This window comes from Prunus mume, linkage group LG5, assembly GCF_029339155.1.
Source record: "Prunus mume cultivar Tortuosa linkage group LG5, ASM2933915v1, whole genome shotgun sequence".
Lineage (NCBI taxonomy): Eukaryota > Viridiplantae > Streptophyta > Magnoliopsida > Rosales > Rosaceae > Prunus > Prunus mume.
This window is the reverse complement of record NC_142702.1, coordinates 2,163,403-2,183,801: the sequence shown is the minus strand read 5'-3', so window position 1 is coordinate 2,183,801 and position 20,399 is coordinate 2,163,403. Positions and strand designations below refer to the sequence as shown.

General features: G+C 38.8%; 6 pseudogenes; all 6 read right to left on the bottom strand.

The window, feature by feature from the left end:
• Window positions 1-4,209: 4,209 nt before the first annotated feature.
• LOC103330533 (exopolygalacturonase pseudogene) lies at window positions 4,210-5,432 on the bottom strand (annotated as a pseudogene).
• A 1,506-nt stretch (window positions 5,433-6,938) lies between these two features.
• On the bottom strand, window positions 6,939-8,155 carry LOC103330531 (exopolygalacturonase pseudogene; annotated as a pseudogene).
• Window positions 8,156-9,665: 1,510 nt separating this feature from the next.
• Window positions 9,666-10,884, bottom strand: LOC148916621 (exopolygalacturonase pseudogene; annotated as a pseudogene).
• Window positions 10,885-12,398: 1,514 nt separating this feature from the next.
• Window positions 12,399-13,618, bottom strand: LOC148916620 (exopolygalacturonase pseudogene; annotated as a pseudogene).
• A 1,507-nt stretch (window positions 13,619-15,125) lies between these two features.
• Window positions 15,126-16,333, bottom strand: LOC148916619 (exopolygalacturonase pseudogene; annotated as a pseudogene).
• A 1,509-nt stretch (window positions 16,334-17,842) lies between these two features.
• Window positions 17,843-19,066, bottom strand: LOC148916618 (exopolygalacturonase pseudogene; annotated as a pseudogene).
• Between the last annotated feature and the right edge of the window lie 1,333 nt (window positions 19,067-20,399).

The following is a 20,399-nucleotide window of genomic DNA, read 5'->3' as shown; positions in this document are numbered from 1 at the left end:
GAATAGTAACAACCATTGCCTTGCCCTTGCCCTTTGCCATGGCAAATAGGTAGAAGTGCTCTAATTTATCTTGATATAAAATGACCAAAATATATATATTGAATTGTGTACCCCAATATATACACCGTCCTTAAGACTTAACACATGTCCATTGTTATAACTATGGTCAACTCTTTAATTTTAAATCATTTAAAGTATTTAAAACCAAAAAATAAAGTTTTAAAAAAACACATCTCCTTCTCGACCCACCCCACCCTGAAACCTTATTCTCTACGCCACCCCCCTCAACAACCTTAGTCATCATTTCTCCTTCAACTCCGACGACAACTCATTAAAACCCAATTCTCAAATGCAACAATCCAATCCCAATCCCAATCCCAATCCCAATTCAGATGTTTCCAAAAAAAAAAACCCATGGAGGTCGTGGTGGAGAACTACAATTCCATGTGGTGGTGGTCGCACAAGAGAGAGATAGGGAAAAAAAAAAACTGCAGCGTCAAGGGGAGAGAGTGTAACACCTGACTCTATTTAATTTCCGATGCAAAGGGTAAAACTAAATTAAATGTGAAATTACGAAACTACCCTTGGGGTAGGGTATTTCGGTCATTTTCTTGTCCGGAAGGATTTTGGGACCACAAGTGGTTTGGTTGCATAGGTGGTTCTGAGATGAATTCGTGGACAGGCGGTAGGCTTGAATCGGAATTATAACGAGGTTTTGGCGATGAAATTTCTTTCGGTGGCAAAATCGTAAATAACTCGAAAATGGTATTTGTAAAAATAAAATCAGATTTTTTCATTTTCAGTTTATATTTTTCTCTCTCTCCCGCGAGACCTCTCTCCCGTCACTGTTCACCCGAGCGAATTCTTCACGCCACCGCTTCCTCCGGTCACCATTCGAGGTAGTGTTGGTCCCAAAATGACCGGCTGATCTTCCACTTCCAACCCCAAAGCTCACTGCCAGCTGCAAATTTCGCGGAAATTGCAGAAAATTCGGCGGTTTTTCCTGAATTTTCAAATCGCTCGTTCTCTCTCATTTCTCCACCAAATTGGACGTATAAGGTATGGATTTCTACCTATTTTTCATGCTCTAGCTGATGGTTGGATAGGATTGCATCGATTTTGAGCGTAGGATGTCTGATTTTCGACTTAGGTTTTGGACGGATTTCGGGATGAAATTCCGGCCACTTCCGGTCAATTTTTGGGGTATGCCCAAGAACAAAAGTGACTCCAAATAGGGTGTTACATCTAGGATAGGAGTCTTGGGCCGAGATTTTGAGATTTTCCGGCCAAGCCTAATCGCTTTGGACACCCGCTTGCTGCCAGCGCGTGTGGCGGCGCGTGGGCAAGTGTGGTGGAGCTGTAAATCATTCCAGTGTGATCCTTAGGTTGTCACGAGCGCGTAGGATTTCGCGGATCTCGATTCCGAGGTCGTTTGACAATCGAACGAATTATCGCATATTGTGCGTTATTCGGGTTCGATATGTCCCGACCGTTGGATCGTTTTCAAACTGAAGTATGTTCCTCTAGATACCCTTAGGATCGTGTAGGATTCGACGGATCGTAAAACGGAGTCCCGGATACTCCGGAAATGCTAACCTAGGGTGAGGGTTTCAGTATGGCACCGTCCATTTGTGCGATCGTGAGCGATCTAACCGTCCGTTTCGGACCAAACGTACAGGACGTGTATCCTAGACCTCGTAAAACCTATAGGAACTCCCGGGAAGCTAGGGTTTTATTTTAAAGTTCTGTTTTGAAGCGCTTGACGTTCATCGTATTTTTGTATTCAATCAGCTCACCCGATACGCAGCAGTGGGACCCTCTAGGGTCAAGCTGTGTGGGACTACTTGTGAGTGGACTTTTCTTTTGAAACTCAATATGATTTCATTTATGGAAATATGACATATAGTTTTATTATGTTTATCAAGAATTTTTATATGCTCGAATGAAAGTTCGAGGCTTTCATAAAACTTATTATAATAATTGACTTTTGAGAAACTATATTTACATGCGTCTATGCATGGGGTACGTGGTGGTTGATATGAGCTATAGAAAGGTAATATTTGATCTGTTAAGTGAAGTGCGTTAAGCACTAATTCATGTACCTCTCCTGATCTGATTTTGGTTACGGATATTGAGTACTTTTGAAATTATGAGAACTCAGAACATCCTTGAGGATGTTCTGTGGACCCTGGATTTGGGGTAGTCTGCGCGCGTGGGAGGTATTTCAGGCGTACAAGCTTTGACTGTGTGTCGGCTGCGTCTGGTGAGAGTTAGTCCCCAGTTGGACGGCTCGTTCCCTAGACACATGGTGAATTGAGGAATGGCTCTGCCATGTGGACTAGTCAAACAGTCCCCCGATTGGATTGTTTCCCCGGTACAATTAAATATTGGTGATATTCATATACTATTATTATTAACATTATTATTATTATTCTGTTACGTCATATATTTAGTATGTATATAATTATATGTACGTATGACTGTTCTTTGGTTCTATTTCTCGGTAAGGATACTTCCTCGCCGGTCGTACCTTTGAGAATGTTTATGAGAGTCTAACCTCTCGGAACTCTTAAATTGAGTGGTGGGCTTCGTGAAGTATTATTCACGGATTACGGATTTGAGATCCGGTATAAATGTGTTAGTATGTATGCATGTACTGTTTATGTTGTTTTGTTATGCTTATGGTTTCCTTGCATGTTTTAATAAAGGTGGGGGTTACACTATTTTGTTTTCACTTGAACTGAACTTGATTTTTGTCCACTCACAACTTTACATTTTGCGCTCCGATGCGAGCTTTGCGTTGGCGGACCGAGTGCATCTTGGAATTCGAGTCTTCGTAGAGACTCTTGGTACCTTTTCCTTTCAGATTGACGATATTTCGGTTGTATTTTGAATTCTGTAGATATGCTATGTATCGCTCACTGAGGGTTTAAATTTTGTGAGGCACAGAGGCCTTGGTTGTAAATTATTTTACTGCTTGTAAAGCATCTTTGCCGATTGGTTGTTTTTAATCAAATTTTGAGCAGTTGAAATTGGGAAATGTTCAATTTACGGGAGACTCACAAATTTTGGTAGAAAGTCTCGATCTTTAGTAAATGGGCCCGGCATCGGGATGATGTCGATAATTAAGCGAAGTCCGTCGAGTTCCGAGGAATTTACGGACGGGTCTGTTAGAGAGAGATATATATTGGTTAAAATATTTTTTTTTTTTTTTGCTTTATTTTTTAATTTTAAATATTTTAAAAAAAATTAAAAATAAAAGAAGGTGTACTATGGGTATTTTTGGTAGTTAAATAGGGTGTACTTGGTTAATTTTACATTTTAATTTAAATATTAGGGTGTACTTAGATCATATGGTGTACTCAGTTAATTTTAGGATTTGTTTAGTTGCACTCTTTTTTTTTTTTTTGGTACAAGTGATTGGGGAGGGTTTTACACACAAATATTTGTTGGGTATTGTTCGAACCTTGCCAACATGACTGGAGATAAAAGAGATCAACCAACTAAGTTCTGCATTGCCCGTTATAATTTGATGAATGAGCCATCTGATTTTGGAGAAAACTAGCATGTTAGTAGGAAAAATTGTGACCTCTGTTCTTAAGTTCATGACTCATGACTTCCCTTAACCCTAGTAAGTAAATATGTAATTGGATCATAATTAGTGACACGAAACTCATGTTGTTATAAAATAAGTTGAGTATGAGAGTACAATTAAATATTGGAGTGAAATTGTATTTATGCTTGCAGTATTGCACTGATAGAATTTTCTCTTTGATTCCACTCTCTCACTTTTCTCTTCTAATTGGTGCATTTCAAAAGCCTTAAGATTGCCTCAATTTATAGATGGAGGGTACAAGCCTTACAACCACAACATTTACTCCTCAACCACAATATTTACTTCTTGATGTATGTAAATAGTGAGTGAGCCAAGAAGTCTTCAACTCTGCGTAAAACCTAGTGTTTCACTTCTAACATTGTTTTCCACTTTTAACATGTGGGTCATCCACCATTTACAACACATGTAATTTTTTCAGTGATGAAAATTGGGATCAAATAGGTCAACAATGGTATAAGCGGGCTCTAAACCCTGTTGGGATTGATGAAAATTGTGTTGTGTATTTATTTATCTTGGACAAAGGAGAGAACATGTAGCACAAAAGCAAAGTAGAACACAGCAATTTATGTATAGAGAACATTAATTATTACTTTCTACTTCTTGGATAAAGGAAGAGGTGCCAAGGACGATGTAGCACAACCAAGACCCTTTATCACGCCAGTAATTGTGGGCTTGACATTAGAACACATAGAGGTAAGAGGGCCTTTGTCTCCACCGTAGGTGAGATCAATGTCAGTCAACTCCACATTCTCACACGGTATGCCCGTGGTACATACAAGCTTGACTGCAAGTGGAGTGAAAGATGAGCCCTTAATGTTCTTGAAGCTAACATTGCTTATCTTAACTTTTGACGGAGGCTTTTGTTCACACTGAGCATATGGGCAGTACAATTGGTCTACGAGGATAGGGTTACTGACATTAACCATGATAATATCCTCATAGTGTATACCCGAGGCAGTGCTAGGCGAAGGAGAATCTGGAAATGTTTTGATTCTCACACCGTTGTCCGTATTAGTCAGGGTGCAGTTCTTAACTATGATCCCGGTCACATCCTTTTCGCCCTTATATTTTCCAAGGCTTCCAATGCTTATTCCATGGCACTGGCCCACAAGTAACATCATCACTGTGATTTCGTGGAGTCATCACCAATAGAAATACATCATCCCGTTCCAATCTTTGCATGAGTAATGTTGATACCAGTCGAAGCCCCGATATGGATTCCATCTGTGTTTCTACTGTCGTCAGGTGCTGTGATGGTAAGCTGTTGAAATGTAGTATGGTTGCATCGGAAAACATGCATGTGGAAAAATTTGCTGTTAAGTGAAGTTATGTCCTGAACTTTGGAATTTGTGAGGAATTCGAACCGCAGATTAACGGGAATAGGTTTGCAATTTTTGTTTTTGTGGCAGTCATTTTGATTCCAAGAAAGTGCTCCTTGGCCATCAAAAGTCCCACCACCTGATAAGGTGAGCATGTCAATGTACTGAAAACCAACCCAAGTATCCGGTCTTGTGAGTTGGCTAGCGTCTGCTGGAGCCTGCAGTGTGCCTTGAACTTGCATCTCAATAGGAGCCTTACAGGGGCCTCTGAAATTTGCTTCTTTTAACTTGTATGTCCCGCTCGGAACAACAACTTTACTCGCGGATGGCGATGCACATGCATCACTCCAAGCCTTGGCCAAGGCCGTACTGACATCAGAGCCAGGCTTTGCACCGTATGTTGCACTCGTCACGTCAAACACACTAGCATGAGCTTTAGGTGTAGATGCTAACAATAAGCACAAAAGCATTGCCAAGAAACTTAATTTCATAGCCATCTTGATTTTCCTTCCACTTTGTTATTTTATTCTCTGTGTTTTTTTTTCTTTTTCCCTTTGGAAGGATGATGCAACTCCATTTTGAGTTGAGGCCAATTTATAGTCCGATTGGGAAGGCTCAACACCATCAAACTATCCAACCAATCACTAACTATTTTTATACACAGTTGCATTCTAGTTTAGCTTTATATCCTATAATTAGTAAGCTGTTTAGCCTTGAGAATATTCATCACCAAATCTCTATCTAGAACGTGCTAAGCTATTTGTAGTATTGCTGTCCTCCTCAACACCCCGCAAAATATGTATATTCCAAAAAAGGAGGACCAAAACTATGCATACACACCTGGATAGAGTTAACAAGATCAACAGGAAAAGACCATGCCTACACTATTGAGAGATCGTAAAGCCCTAGATCGAGTTACGTGATTATCCAAGCCTAATTGAGTCCTAAGTGCCCTACAGTAGATTTGTAGCTAGAGTTTAAGGCCCGCGAACGATTTTGGAACAAGTTCGGACAAGTTCGAAAGCTAGGGTTTTTGGTTCAAGACTTGGATTTAGAGTTTGGAGATTAAAATTCGATTTTTAGAATTTGTAATTAATTGAAACTATTTTTAAAATAATTTTAAATTCCACAAAATTGTTTAAGATAATTAATTTTTATTTATTAAGTCATTTTTATGAAATTAATTGAAATATTTAAATACTAATTCTTCACTAAATAGTATAGCCGCGCGAAATATAATATTTTAACGGTATAGCCTTGGCTATACTCCATAAATATAATATTTTAACAGTATAGGGCTATTTCTAGCATTTTATGGAAGAGTTTGTAAAAGATTTATGTAATGGCCCCCAAACTAAGTTATTCACACTCTTGGTCCCTCAAAAAATTATTTTCTAGCTTCACCCTCCTATTTTTTTTTTTTTTTAAAAATTGTGAAAGATTTCATTAATTTGATAAACTTGGAGTATTATCCAATAACATTGAAGTAATTAAGTCATGGAGGCTGTTCCTCTAACCAAAAGATTCTTGATCTAACAACAAGGCATGCCTAGCAAGGGAGTGAGCCACCTTATTGCATTCTACGGAGCTATATCGCCATCTCACCATAGAGAAAGAATGTGTGAGGCACTTAGCTTCTTTAAAAAGCTGACCTTCCACACATGCAAATCCTCCCCATCTTTCTCAAGAGCAGTAATAATATATTGTGCATCCCCTTCCACTTCAATAGTCCCGACAAAATTTCGGCGGGAAAGATCTATCGATTGTTTTTACATAAGACAGAGAAATATCATGCGGTGTTACTGCCAAATTCACAAAGGAAGTTTTCAGCGATGAAAATTGGAATCAAACAGTCAACAATGGTATAAGCGGGCTCTAAACCTGTTGGGATTGATGAAAATTGTGTTGTGTATTTATTTATCTTGGACAAAGGAGAGAACATGTAGCACAAAAGCAAAGTAGAACACAGCAATTTATGTATAGAGAACATTAATTATTACTTTCTACTTCTTGGATAAAGGAAGAGGTGCCAAGGACGATGTAGCACAACCAAGACCCTTTATCACGCCAGTAATTGTGGGCTTGACATTAGAACACATAGAGGTAAGAGGGCCTTTGTCTCCACCGTAGGTGAGATCAATGTCAGTCAACTCCACATTCTCACACGGTATGCCCGTGGTACATACAAGCTTGACTGCAAGTGGAGTGAAAGATGAGCCCTTAATGTTCTTGAAGCTAACATTGCTTATCTTAACTTTTGACGGAGGCTTTTGTTCACACTGAGTATATGGGCAGTACAATTGGTCTACGAGGATAGGGTTACTGACATTAACCATGATAATATCCTCATAGTGTATACCCGAGGCAGTGCTAGGCGAAGGAGAATCTGGAAATGTTTTGATTCTCACACCGTTGTCCGTATTAGTCAGGGTGCAGTTCTTAACTATGATCCCGGTCACATCCTTTTCGCCCTTATATTTTCCAAGGCTTCCAATGCTTATTCCATGGCCTGGCCCACAAGTAACATCAGTCACTGTGATTTCGTGAGTCATCACCAATAGAAATACTGAGTCATCCCGATTCAATCTTTGCATGAGTAATGTTGATACGGTGAAGCCCGATATGGATTCCATCTGTGTTTCTACCGTCAGGTCTGTGATGGTAAGCTGTTGAAATGTAGTATGGTTGCATCGGAAAACATGCATGTGGAAAAATTTGCTGTTAAGTGAAGTTATGTCTGAACTTTGGAATTTGTGAGGAATTCGAACCGCAGATTAACGGGAATAGGTTTGCAATTTTTGTTTTTGTGGCAGTCATTTTGATTCCAAGAAAGTGCTCCTTGGCCATCAAAAGTCCCACCACCTGATAAGGTGAGCATGTCAATGTACTGAAAACCAACCCAAGTATCCGGTCTTGTGAGTTGGCTAGCGTCTGCTGGAGCCTGCAGTGTGCCTTGAACTTGCATCTCAATAGGAGCCTTACAGGGGCCTCTGAAATTTGCTTCTTTTAACTTGTATGTCCCGCTCGGAACAACAACTTTACTCGCGGATGGCGATGCACATGCATCACTCCAAGCCTTGGCCAAGGCCGTACTGACATCAGAGCCAGGCTTTGCACCGTATGTTGCACTCGTCACGTCAAACACACTAGCATGAGCTTTAGGTGTAGATGCTAACAATAAGCACAAAAGCATTGCCAAGAAACTTAATTTCATAGCCATCTTGATTTTCCTTCCACTTTGTTATTTTATTCTCTGTGTTTTTTTTTCTTTTTCCCTTTGGAAGGATGATGCAACTCCATTTTGAGTTGAGGCCAATTTATAGTCCGATTGGGAAGGCTCAACACCATCAAACTATCCAACCAATCACTAACTATTTTTATACACAGTTGCATTCTAGTTTAGCTTTATATCCTATAATTAGTAAGCTGTTTAGCCTTGAGAATATTCATCACCAAATCTCTATCTAGAACGTGCTAAGCTATTTGTAGTATTGCTGTCCTCCTCAACACCCCGCAAAATATGTATATTCCAAAAAAGGAGGACCAAAACTATGCATACACACCTGGATAGAGTTAACAAGATCAACAGGAAAAGACCATGCCTACACTATTGAGAGATCGTAAAGCCCTAGATCGAGTTACGTGATTATCCAAGCCTAATTGAGTCCTAAGTGCCCTACAGTAGATTTGTAGCTAGAGTTTAAGGCCCGCGAACGATTTTGGAACAAGTTCGGACAAGTTCGAAAGCTAGGGTTTTTGGTTCAAGACTTGGATTTAGAGTTTGGAGATTAAAATTCGATTTTTAGAATTTGTAATTAATTGAAACTATTTTTAAAATAATTTTAAATTCCACAAAATTGTTTAAGATAATTAATTTTTATTTATTAAGTCATTTTTATGAAATTAATTGAAATATTTAAATACTAATTCTTCACTAAATAGTATAGCCGCGCGAAATATAATATTTTAACGGTATAGCCTGGCTATACTCCATAAATATAATATTTTAACAGTATAGGGCTATTTCTAGCATTTTATGGAAGAGTTTGTAAAAGATTTATGTAATGGCCCCCAAACTAAGTTATTCACACTCTTGGTCCCTCAAAAAATTATTTTCTAGCTTCACCCTCCTATTTTTTTTTTTTTTTTTTAAAAATTGTGAAAGATTTCATTAATTTGATAAACTTGGAGTATTATCCAATAACATTGAAGTAATTAAGTCATGGAGGCTGTTCCTCTAACCAAAAGATTCTTGATCTAACAACAAGGCATGCCTAGCAAGGGTGAGCCACCTTATTGCATTCTACGGAGCTATATCGCCATCTCACCATAGAGAAAGAATGTGTGAGGCACTTAGCTTCTTTAAAAGCTGACCTTCCACACATGCAAATCCTCCCCATCTTTCTCAAGAGCAGTAATAATATATTGTGCATCCCCTTCCACTTCAATAGTCCCGACAAAATTTCGGCGGGAAAGATCTATCGATTGTTTTTTACATAAGACAGAGAAATATCATGCGGTGTTATTCTGCCAAATTCACAAAGGAAGTTTTCAGTGATGAAAATTGGAATCAAACAGGTCAACAATGGTATAAGCGGGCTCTAAACCCTGTTGGGATTGATGAAAATTGTGTTGTGTATTTATTTATCTTGGACAAAGGAGAGAACATGTAGCACAAAAGCAAAGTAGAACACAGCAATTTATGTATAGAGAACATTAATTATTACTTTCTACTTCTTGGATAAAGGAAGAGGTGCCAAGGACGATGTAGCACAACCAAGACCCTTTATCACGCCAGTAATTGTGGGCTTGACATTAGAACACATAGAGGTAAGAGGGCCTTTGTCTCCACCGTAGGTGAGATCAATGTCAGATCAACTCCACATTCTCACACGGTATGCCCGTGGTACATACAAGCTTGACTGCAAGTGGAGTGAAAGATGAGCCCTTAATGTTCTTGAAGCTAACATTGCTTATCTTAACTTTTGACGGAGGCTTTTGTTCACACTGAGCATATGGGCAGTACAATTGGTCTACGAGGATAGGGTTACTGACATTAACCATGATAATATCCTCATAGTGTATACCGAGGCGTGCTAAGCGAAGGAGAATCTGAAATGTTTTGATTCTCACACCGTTGTCCGTATTAGTCAGAGTGCAGTTCTTAACTATGATCCCGGTCACATCCTTTTCGCCCTTATATTTTCCAAGGCTTCCAATGCTTATTCCATGGCCTGGCCCACAAGTAACATCGATCACTGTGATTTCGTGGGAGTCATCACCAATAGAAATACTGAGTCATCCCGATTCAATCTTTGCATGAGTAATGTTGATACGATTGAAGCCCGATATGGATTCCATCTGTGTTTCTACTGTCGTCAGTCTGTGATGGTAAGCTGTTGAAATGTAGTATGGTTGCATCGGAAAACATGCATGTGGAAAAATTTGCTGTTAAGTGAAGTTATGTCCTGAACTTTGGAATTTGTGAGGAATTCGAACCGCAGATTAACGGGAATAGGTTTGCAATTTTTGTTTTTGTGGCAGTCATTTTGATTCCAAGAAAGTGCTCCTTGGCCATCAAAAGTCCCACCACCTGATAAGGTGAGCATGTCAATGTACTGAAAACCAACCCAAGTATCCGGTCTTGTGAGTTGGCTAGCGTCTGCTGGAGCCTGCAGTGTGCCTTGAACTTGCATCTCAATAGGAGCCTTACAGGGGCCTCTGAAATTTGCTTCTTTTAACTTGTATGTCCCGCTCGGAACAACAACTTTACTCGCGGATGGCGATGCACATGCATCACTCCAAGCCTTGGCCAAGGCCGTCTGACATCAGAGCGGGCTTTGCACCGTATGTTGCACTCGTCACGTCAAACACACTAGCATGAGCTTTAGGTGTAGATGCTAACAATAAGCACAAAAGCATTGCCAAGAAACTTAATTTCATAGCCATCTTGATTTTCCTTCCACTTTGTTATTTTATTCTCTGTGTTTTTTTTTCTTTTTCCCTTTGGAAGGATGATGCAACTCCATTTTGAGTTGAGGCCAATTTATAGTCCGATTGGGAAGGCTCAACACCATCAAACTATCCAACCAATCACTAACTATTTTTATACACAGTTGCATTCTAGTTTAGCTTTATATCCTATAATTAGTAAGCTGTTTAGCCTTGAGAATATTCATCACCAAATCTCTATCTAGAACGTGCTAAGCTATTTGTAGTATTGCTGTCCTCCTCAACACCCCGCATAAAATATGTATATTCCAAAAAAGGAGGACCAAAACTATGCATACACACCTGGATAGAGTTAACAAGATCAACAGGAAAAGACCATGCCTACACTATTGAGAGATCGTAAAGCCCTAGATCGAGTTACGTGATTATCCAAGCCTAATTGAGTCCTAAGTGCCCTACAGTAGATTTGTAGCTAGAGTTTAAGGCCCGCGAACGATTTTGGAACAAGTTCGGACAAGTTCGAAAGCTAGGGTTTTTGGTTCAAGACTTGGATTTAGAGTTTGGAGATTAAAATTCGATTTTTAGAATTTGTAATTAATTGAAACTATTTTTAAAATAATTTTAAATTCCACAAAATTGTTTAAGATAATTAATTTTTATTTATTAAGTCATTTTTATGAAATTAATTGAAATATTTAAATACTAATTCTTCACTAAATAGTATAGCCGCGCGAAATATAATATTTTAACGGTATAGCCGCCCGGCTATACTCCATAAATATAATATTTTAACAGTATAGGGCTATTTCTAGCATTTTATGGAAGAGTTTGTAAAAGATTTATGTAATGGCCCCCAAACTAAGTTATTCACACTCTTGGTCCCTCAAAAAATTATTTTCTAGCTTCACCCTCCTATTTTTTTTTTTTTTTAAAAAATTGTGAAAGATTTCATTAATTTGATAAACTTGGAGTATTATCCAATAACATTGAAGTAATTAAGTCATGGAGGCTGTTCCTCTAACCAAAAGATTCTTGATCTAACAACAAGGCATGCCTAGCAAGGGAGTGAGCCACCTTATTGCATTCTACAGAGCTATATCGCCATCTCACCATAGAGAAAGAATGTGTGAGGCACTTAGCTTCTTTAAAAAGCTGACCTTCCACACATGCAAATCCTCCCCATCTTTCTCAAGAGCAGTAATAATATATTGTGCATCCCCTTCCACTTCAATAGTCCCGACAAAATTTCGGCGGGAAAGATCTATCGATTGTTTTTTACATAAGACAGAGAAATATCATGCGGTGTTACTGCCAAATTCACAAAGGAAGTTTTCAGCGATGAAAATTGGAATCAAACAGGTCAACAATGGTATAAGCGGGCTCTAAACCCTGTTGGGATTGATGAAAATTGTGTTGTGTATTTATTTATCTTGGACAAAGGAGAGAACATGTAGCACAAAAGCAAAGTAGAACACAGCAATTTATGTATAGAGAACATTAATTATTACTTTCTACTTCTTGGATAAAGGAAGAGGTGCCAAGGACGATGTAGCACAACCAAGACCCTTTATCACGCCAGTAATTGTGGGCTTGACATTAGAACACATAGAGGTAAGAGGGCCTTTGTCTCCACCGTAGGTGAGATCAATGTCAGTCAACTCCACATTCTCACACGGTATGCCCGTGGTACATACAAGCTTGACTGCAAGTGGAGTGAAAGATGAGCCCTTAATGTTCTTGAAGCTAACATTGCTTATCTTAACTTTTGACGGAGGCTTTTGTTCACACTGAGTATATGGGCAGTACAATTGGTCTACGAGGATAGGGTTACTGACATTAACCATGATAATATCCTCATAGTGTATACCCGAGGCAGTGCTAGGCGAAGGAGAATCTGGAAATGTTTTGATTCTCACACCGTTGTCCGTATTAGTCAGGGTGCAGTTCTTAACTATGATCCCGGTCACATCCTTTTCGCCCTTATATTTTCCAAGGCTTCCAATGCTTATTCCATGGCCTGGCCCACAAGTAACATCAGATCACTGTGATTTCGTGAGTCATCACCAATAAAATACTGAGTCATCCCGTTCCAATCTTTGCATGAGTAATGTTGATACGATGAAGCCCGATATGGATTCCATCTGTGTTTCTACTGTCGTCAGTGCTGTGATGGTAAGCTGTTGAAATGTAGTATGGTTGCATCGGAAAACATGCATGTGGAAAAATTTGCTGTTAAGTGAAGTTATGTCCTGAACTTTGGAATTTGTGAGGAATTCGAACCGCAGATTAACGGGAATAGGTTTGCAATTTTTGTTTTTGTGGCAGTCATTTTGATTCCAAGAAAGTGCTCCTTGGCCATCAAAAGTCCCACCACCTGATAAGGTGAGCATGTCAATGTACTGAAAACCAACCCAAGTATCCGGTCTTGTGAGTTGGCTAGCGTCTGCTGGAGCCTGCAGTGTGCCTTGAACTTGCATCTCAATAGGAGCCTTACAGGGGCCTCTGAAATTTGCTTCTTTTAACTTGTATGTCCCGCTCGGAACAACAACTTTACTCGCGGATGGCGATGCACATGCATCACTCCAAGCCTTGGCCAAGGCCGTACGACATCAGAGCCAGGCTTTGCACCGTATGTTGCACTCGTCACGTCAAACACACTAGCATGAGCTTTAGGTGTAGATGCTAACAATAAGCACAAAAGCATTGCCAAGAAACTTAATTTCATAGCCATCTTGATTTTCCTTCCACTTTGTTATTTTATTCTCTGTGTTTTTTTTTCTTTTTCCCTTTGGAAGGATGATGCAACTCCATTTTGAGTTGAGGCCAATTTATAGTCCGATTGGGAAGGCTCAACACCATCAAACTATCCAACCAATCACTAACTATTTTTATACACAGTTGCATTCTAGTTTAGCTTTATATCCTATAATTAGTAAGCTGTTTAGCCTTGAGAATATTCATCACCAAATCTCTATCTAGAACGTGCTAAGCTATTTGTAGTATTGCTGTCCTCCTCAACACCCCGCAAAATATGTATATTCCAAAAAAGGAGGACCAAAACTATGCATACACACCTGGATAGAGTTAACAAGATCAACAGGAAAAGACCATGCCTACACTATTGAGAGATCGTAAAGCCCTAGATCGAGTTACGTGATTATCCAAGCCTAATTGAGTCCTAAGTGCCCTACAGTAGATTTGTAGCTAGAGTTTAAGGCCCGCGAACGATTTTGGAACAAGTTCGGACAAGTTCGAAAGCTAGGGTTTTTGGTTCAAGACTTGGATTTAGAGTTTGGAGATTAAAATTCGATTTTTAGAATTTGTAATTAATTGAAACTATTTTTAAAATAATTTTAAATTCCACAAAATTGTTTAAGATAATTAATTTTTATTTATTAAGTCATTTTTATGAAATTAATTGAAATATTTAAATACTAATTCTTCACTAAATAGTATAGCAGAAATATAATATTTTAACGGTATAGCCGCCCGGCTATACTCCATAAATATAATATTTTAACAGTATAGGGCTATTTCTAGCATTTTATGGAAGAGTTTGTAAAAGATTTATGTAATGGCCCCCAAACTAAGTTATTCACACTCTTGGTCCCTCAAAAAATTATTTTCTAGCTTCACCCTCCTATTTTTTTTTTTTTTAAAAAATTGTGAAAGATTTCATTAATTTGATAAACTTGGAGTATTATCCAATAACATTGAAGTAATTAAGTCATGGAGGCTGTTCCTCTAACCAAAAGATTCTTGATCTAACAACAAGGCATGCCTAGCAAGGGAGTGAGCCACCTTATTGCATTCTACGGAGCTATATCGCCATCTCACCATAGAGAAAGAATGTGTGAGGCACTTAGCTTCTTTAAAAAGCTGACCTTCCACACATGCAAATCCTCCCCATCTTTCTCAAGAGCAGTAATAATATATTGTGCATCCCCTTCCACTTCAATAGTCCCGACAAAATTTCGGCGGGAAAGATCTATCGATTGTTTTTTACATAAGACAGAGAAATATCATGCGGTGTTACTGCCAAATTCACAAAGGAAGTTTTCAGCGATGAAAATTGGAATCAAACAGGTCAACAATGGTATAAGCGGGCTCTAAACCCTGTTGGGATTGATGAAAATTGTGTTGTGTATTTATTTATCTTGGACAAAGGAGAGAACATGTAGCACAAAAGCAAAGTAGAACACAGCAATTTATGTATAGAGAACATTAATTATTACTTTCTACTTCTTGGATAAAGGAAGAGGTGCCAAGGACGATGTAGCACAACCAAGACCCTTTATCACGCCAGAATTGTGGGCTTGACATTAGAACACATAGAGGTAAGAGGGCCTTTGTCTCCACCGTAGGTGAGATCAATGTCAGTCAACTCCACATTCTCACACGGTATGCCCGTGGTACATACAAGCTTGACTGCAAGTGGAGTGAAAGATGAGCCCTTAATGTTCTTGAAGCTAACATTGCTTATCTTAACTTTTGACGGAGGCTTTTGTTCACACTGAGTATATGGGCAGTACAATTGGTCTACGAGGATAGGGTTACTGACATTAACCATGATAATATCCTCATAGTGTATACCCGAGGCAGTGCTAGGCGAAGGAGAATCTGGAAATGTTTTGATTCTCACACCGTTGTCCGTATTAGTCGGGTGCAGTTCTTAACTATGATCCCGGTCACATCCTTTTCGCCCTTATATTTTCCAAGGCTTCCAATGCTTATTCCATGGCCTGGCCCACAAGTAACATCATCACTTTGTGATTTCGTGGAGTCATCACCAATAGAAATACAGATCATCCCGATTCAATCTTTGCATGAGTAATGTTGATACGGTGAAGCCTGATATGGATTCCATCTGTTTCTACCGTCAGTGCTGTGATGGTAAGTGTTGAAATGTAGTATGGTTGCATCGGAAAACATGCATGTGGAAAAATTTGCTGTTAAGTGAAGTTATGTCTGAACTTTGGAATTTGTGAGAATTGAACCGATTAACGGGAATAGGTTTGCAATTTTTGTTTTTGTGGCAGTCATTTTGATTCCAAGAAAGTGCTCCTTGGCCATCAAAAGTCCCACCACCTGATAAGGTGAGCATGTCAATGTACTGAAAACCAACCCAAGTATCCGGTCTTGTGAGTTGGCTAGCGTCTGCTGGAGCCTGCAGTGTGCCTTGAACTTGCATCTCAATAGGAGCCTTACAGGGGCCTCTGAAATTTGCTTCTTTTAACTTGTATGTCCCGCTCGGAACAACAACTTTACTCGCGGATGGCGATGCACATGCATCACTCCAAGCCTTGGCCAAGGCCGTACTGACATCAGAGCCAGGCTTTGCACCGTATGTTGCACTCGTCACGTCAAACACACTAGCATGAGCTTTAGGTGTAGATGCTAACAATAAGCACAAAAGCATTGCCAAGAAACTTAATTTCATAGCCATCTTGATTTTCCTTCCACTTTGTTATTTTATTCTCTGTGTTTTTTTTTCTTTTTCCCTTTGGAAGGATGATGCAACTCCATTTTGAGTTGAGGCCAATTTATAGTCCGATTGGGAAGGCTCAACACCATCAAACTATCCAACCAATCACTAACTATTTTTATACACAGTTGCATTCTAGTTTAGCTTTATATCCTATAATTAGTAAGCTGTTTAGCCTTGAGAATATTCATCACCAAATCTCTATCTAGAACGTGCTAAGCTATTTGTAGTATTGCTGTCCTCCTCAACACCCCGCAAAATATGTATATTCCAAAAAAGGAGGACCAAAACTATGCATACACACCTGGATAGAGTTAACAAGATCAACAGGAAAAGACCATGCCTACACTATTGAGAGATCGTAAAGCCCTAGATCGAGTTACGTGATTATCCAAGCCTAATTGAGTCCTAAGTGCCCTACAGTAGATTTGTAGCTAGAGTTTAAGGCCCGCGAACGATTTTGGAACAAGTTCGGACAAGTTCGAAAGCTAGGGTTTTTGGTTCAAGACTTGGATTTAGAGTTTGGAGATTAAAATTCGATTTTTAGAATTTGTAATTAATTGAAACTATTTTTAAAATAATTTTAAATTCCACAAAATTGTTTAAGATAATTAATTTTTATTTATTAAGTCATTTTTATGAAATTAATTGAAATATTTAAATACTAATTCTTCACTAAATAGTATAGCCATGAAATATAATATTTTAACGGTATAGCCGCCCGGCTATACTCCATAAATATAATATTTTAACAGTATAGGGCTATTTCTAGCATTTTATGGAAGAGTTTGTAAAAGATTTATGTAATGGCCCCCAAACTAAGTTATTCACACTCTTGGTCCCTCAAAAAATTATTTTCTAGCTTCACCCTCCTATTTTTTTTTTTTTAAAAAAATTGTGAAAGATTTCATTAATTTGATAAACTTGGAGTATTATCCAATAACATTGAAGTAATTAAGTCATGGAGGCTGTTCCTCTAACCAAAAGATTCTTGATCTAACAACAAGGCATGCCTAGCAAGGGAGTGAGCCACCTTATTGCATTCTACGGAGCTATATCGCCATCTCACCATAGAGAAAGAATGTGTGAGGCACTTAGCTTCTTTAAAAAGCTGACCTTCCACACATGCAAATCCTCCCCATCTTTCTCAAGAGCAGTAATAATATATTGTGCATCCCCTTCCACTTCAATAGTCCCGACAAAATTTCGGCGGGAAAGATCTATCGATTGTTTTTTACATAAGACAGAGAAATATCATGCGGTGTTACTGCCAAATTCACAAAGGAAGTTTTCAGCGATGAAAATTGGAATCAAACAGGTCAACAATGGTATAAGCGGGCTCTAAACCCTGTTGGGATTGATGAAAATTGTGTTGTGTATTTATTTATCTTGGACAAAGGAGAGAACATGTAGCACAAAAGCAAAGTAGAACACAGCAATTTATGTATAGAGAACATTAATTATTACTTTCTACTTCTTGGATAAAGGAAGAGGTGCCAAGGACGATGTAGCACAACCAAGACCCTTTATCACGCCAGTAATTGTGGGCTTGACATTAGAACACATAGAGGTAAGAGGGCCTTTGTCTCCACCGTAGGTGAGATCAATGTCAGTCAACTCCACATTCTCACACGGTATGCCCGTGGTACATACAAGCTTGACTGCAAGTGGAGTGAAAGATGAGCCCTTAATGTTCTTGAAGCTAACATTGCTTATCTTAACTTTTGACGGAGGCTTTTGTTCACACTGAGTATATGGGCAGTACAATTGGTCTACGAGGATAGGGTTACTGACATTAACCATGATAATATCCTCATAGTGTATACCCGAGGCAGTGCTAGGCGAAGGAGAATCTGGAAATGTTTTGATTCTCACACCGTTGTCCGTATTAGTCAGGGTGCAGTTCTTAACTATGATCCCGGTCACATCCTTTTCGCCCTTATATTTTCCAAGGCTTCCAATGCTTATTCCATGGCCTGGCCCACAAGTAACATCATCACTGTGATTTCGTGGGAGTCATCACCAATAGAAATACAGTCATCCCCATTCCAATCTTTGCATGAGTAATGTTGATACCAGTCGAAGCCCCGATATGGATTCCATCTGTGTTTCTACTGTCGTCAGTGCTGTGATGGTAAGCTGTTGAAATGTAGTATGGTTGCATCGGAAAACATGCATGTGGAAAAATTTGCTGTTAAGTGAAGTTATGTCCTGAACTTTGGAATTTGTGAGGAATTCGAACCGCAGATTAACGGGAATAGGTTTGCAATTTTTGTTTTTGTGGCAGTCATTTTGATTCCAAGAAAGTGCTCCTTGGCCATCAAAAGTCCCACCACCTGATAAGGTGAGCATGTCAATGTACTGAAAACCAACCCAAGTATCCGGTCTTGTGAGTTGGCTAGCGTCTGCTGGAGCCTGCAGTGTGCCTTGAACTTGCATCTCAATAGGAGCCTTACAGGGGCCTCTGAAATTTGCTTCTTTTAACTTGTATGTCCCGCTCGGAACAACAACTTTACTCGCGGATGGCGATGCACATGCATCACTCCAAGCCTTGGCCAAGGCCGTACTGACATCAGAGCCAGGCTTTGCACCGTATGTTGCACTCGTCACGTCAAACACACTAGCATGAGCTTTAGGTGTAGATGCTAACAATAAGCACAAAAGCATTGCCAAGAAACTTAATTTCATAGCCATCTTGATTTTCCTTCCACTTTGTTATTTTATTCTCTGTGTTTTTTTTTCTTTTTCCCTTTGGAAGGATGATGCAACTCCATTTTGAGTTGAGGCCAATTTATAGTCCGATTGGGAAGGCTCAACACCATCAAACTATCCAACCAATCACTAACTATTTTTATACACAGTTGCATTCTAGTTTAGCTTTATATCCTATAATTAGTAAGCTGTTTAGCCTTGAGAATATTCATCACCAAATCTCTATCTAGAACGTGCTAAGCTATTTGTAGTATTGCTGTCCTCCTCAACACCCCGCAAAATATGTATATTCCAAAAAAGGAGGACCAAAACTATGCATACACACCTGGATAGAGTTAACAAGATCAACAGGAAAAGACCATGCCTACACTATTGAGAGATCGTAAAGCCCTAGATCGAGTTACGTGATTATCCAAGCCTAATTGAGTCCTAAGTGCCCTACAGTAGATTTGTAGCTAGAGTTTAAGGCCCGCGAACGATTTTGGAACAAGTTCGGACAAGTTCGAAAGCTAGGGTTTTTGGTTCAAGACTTGGATTTAGAGTTTGGAGATTAAAATTCGATTTTTAGAATTTGTAATTAATTGAAACTATTTTTAAAATAATTTTAAATTCCACAAAATTGTTTAAGATAATTAATTTTTATTTATTAAGTCATTTTTATGAAATTAATTGAAATATTTAAATACTAATTCTTCACTAAATAGTATAGCCGCGCGAAATATAATATTTTAACGGTATAGCCGCCCGGCTATACTCCATAAATATAATATTTTAACAGTATAGGGCTATTTCTAGCATTTTATGGAAGAGTTTGTAAAAGATTTATGTAATGGCCCCCAAACTAAGTTATTCACACTCTTGGTCCCTCAAAAAATTATTTTCTAGCTTCACCCTCCTATTTTTTTTTTTTTTTTTTAAAAAATTGTGAAAGATTTCATTAATTTGATAAACTTGGAGTATTATCCAATAACATTGAAGTAATTAAGTCATGGAGGCTGTTCCTCTAACCAAAAGATTCTTGATCTAACAACAAGGCATGCCTAGCAAGGGAGTGAGCCACCTTATTGCATTCTACGGAGCTATATCGCCATCTCACCATAGAGAAAGAATGTGTGAGGCACTTAGCTTCTTTAAAAAGCTGACCTTCCACACATGCAAATCCTCCCCATCTTTCTCAAGAGCAGTAATAATATATTGTGCATCCCCTTCCACTTCAATAGTCCCGACAAAATTTCGGCGGGAAAGATCTATCGATTGTTTTTTACATAAGACAGAGAAATATCATGCGGTGTTACTGCCAAATTCACAAAGGAAG